Source organism: Melanostigma gelatinosum (genome assembly GCF_949748355.1).
Source record: "Melanostigma gelatinosum genome assembly, chromosome: 5".
Taxonomy (NCBI): domain Eukaryota; kingdom Metazoa; phylum Chordata; class Actinopteri; order Perciformes; family Zoarcidae; genus Melanostigma; species Melanostigma gelatinosum.
This window is the reverse complement of record NC_136638.1, coordinates 9,986,638-9,988,883: the sequence shown is the minus strand read 5'-3', so window position 1 is coordinate 9,988,883 and position 2,246 is coordinate 9,986,638.

The window sequence follows — 2,246 nt, the reverse complement described above, 5'->3', positions numbered from 1 at the left end:
TCCACTTAAGATGATGGTGCATACTGTTTTTTGAAGAGCACCAGTCAGTGGAGCGGAGGAAAGAGAAATCGAAAGCAGATGTCCAACTGTGCTTGTGAGCACAGCCAGAACCCCACAGGAGCATCCACGTTGGGAAGCGAGAACATAAATTCTGACAGGATGTTGCGCCTGCAGCCAAGGTTCAATATTTCCTAACATTTCTCCTCTGGCCTTGCTGACCTAGAATCCCATCAGATGGATTTGAGACCGACAGGACCAAAGAGCTTCAATCGTAGCAGACGATTCTCGAGCTCGGAGCCTGAACCTCGACGCTGTTCAAAATCAGTTTGTGCAAATATGGATGTTCTGATTCCATTTCTGGTACAGCGTTTGGGTGAATGTGAAATCATGTTAATTCTAAATCAGACTTCCTTCTTTCCTGTCCTTCCTCCAACCTAATTGTTTGTGGTATAAAATAATCAGTCACTGTTCAATGTCTTTGCAACCGGCAGCTCTGCGTCCCAGAGATCGGACACATGAGACGGACGGTGAGCCCCGCGGTTGAATAAATGACCCGGAGCTTTGAGCACACACAGACACACACTAGAAGCCATGGCAGACAAACGACACTTAGAGCGGACAAATACTCAGCATTCCTCAGGAGTGACCACACACACACACACACACACACACACACACACACTTATACACACCAGGGTGACCTCTCAACTGGAGGAGAGAGCGACTTGAACGCATCTTTGTCTGCAAGCATCTGCTGAAAATGTCCTTGAGCGAGACATCTGTCCTCTATTTGCATGCTTTGATAGCCAGTCTCATGCTCTGACCTTAGGGAGGGCAGAAAAATTAAAAAAACAATGTTCACAATATTTCTCACACACTAGCCACTGAAAAGGAAAATCCTATATTTTTCTAACCGATTTATACTTGTCACAAGGGATTAATGGGAGTCCAGCCGTTGGATTTCACCATTTGATAGCATTACCACAATACAAGAAGGAATGGGGCAAGGAGCGAAAGCCATCTAAAACTCTCCAAATCAGTTGAAACACTTGTCTCACGAGTCCAAAGGAAAGAAATCAATGAAAGAAGCCCCTCGGATCAACATTTGAAGCGGTCACTGTCGATGTGTGTGTGGCAAACAATAGAAGCTTTGGAGCTAAATCAAATGGAAGTGGAAAGACAAAGAACTGAGGAAGAAGGGCAGCACCATCCCAAAAATCAACAAGAAGAAACGGAGAAAAAAGCTCGACCGAACGGTCTCCTCTCTAAAACCACCCAGTTTTGTACTAACTGCTTAACTGTGGAACACATTCTTTTATTTTTATGTGGTTTCATTCCCTAAACCTGACTTCCTGTGAAGATGGAAATATATTTTGAAAAGATGCTATGAATGGAACCAGCGTATTCTGACACGCAGTCACTGACGCGTCCACAACCGACGCGAGAGAACATCGTAGCTTGTAGCTAAAGGGTGAGGGTGCGAATGTGCTGGGCAGTCATATAGATTACAACAAAATACATGAACTGAATGTATGAATTGGTCAGTAGGTCAGTGTGAAGGCACAGTCTTGTATGGTGAAAAATAAAGATTAGCATGACTCAACCAAATAAAAAGAAAACATGTGGTGCGAGGGGGAGAGAGCCAACAATGGAGAGAGGGAAGAAATGGGGCCTGCTGATGTTTGTGGATGGACTGGCCAGATGCACCCGATCGCACTAAAACAATCTCCGCCTACCGGGAAGAGGACACGAAGCACGAGCAGCAGCCACACAGGCCTGCAGGCCATGGACAAGGAGGGAGGCCTTTGGTGTCAAATTGAAGTTTGTTTGGAAAGTTTCAAACAGGAAAGCACATGAGGGCGGTTTGTCAGATGCGGATCAGCATGAAATCTTCGGTCGAGGGAATACAGCAAGCACTAAACCAGACATAAGGACTTAACAGCACCTGCACCATGGAGTACTGGAGGACATAGCAATGTCTGTTTCACTTTAGAGCCTCGACCAGTTCCAGTCAGTCCTTCTATCTCCGTCTATCTCAGCCTCGCCTTTTCAGATTCCCGCTCCGTCTTTGTCAGCAGCCGTTGACCTTTTGACTTTTCGGGTAAGCACTGAAGAATCAACAGATCTTCGGTCAGACAATGATATCTGTGTGTCGACAGCGTTCAACGCACACAAATACTCAGCATGTGAGAGATACATGAAAAGTAATAAAATGTGACTGTGCAGCAAAGCTGCGGCAGAACACA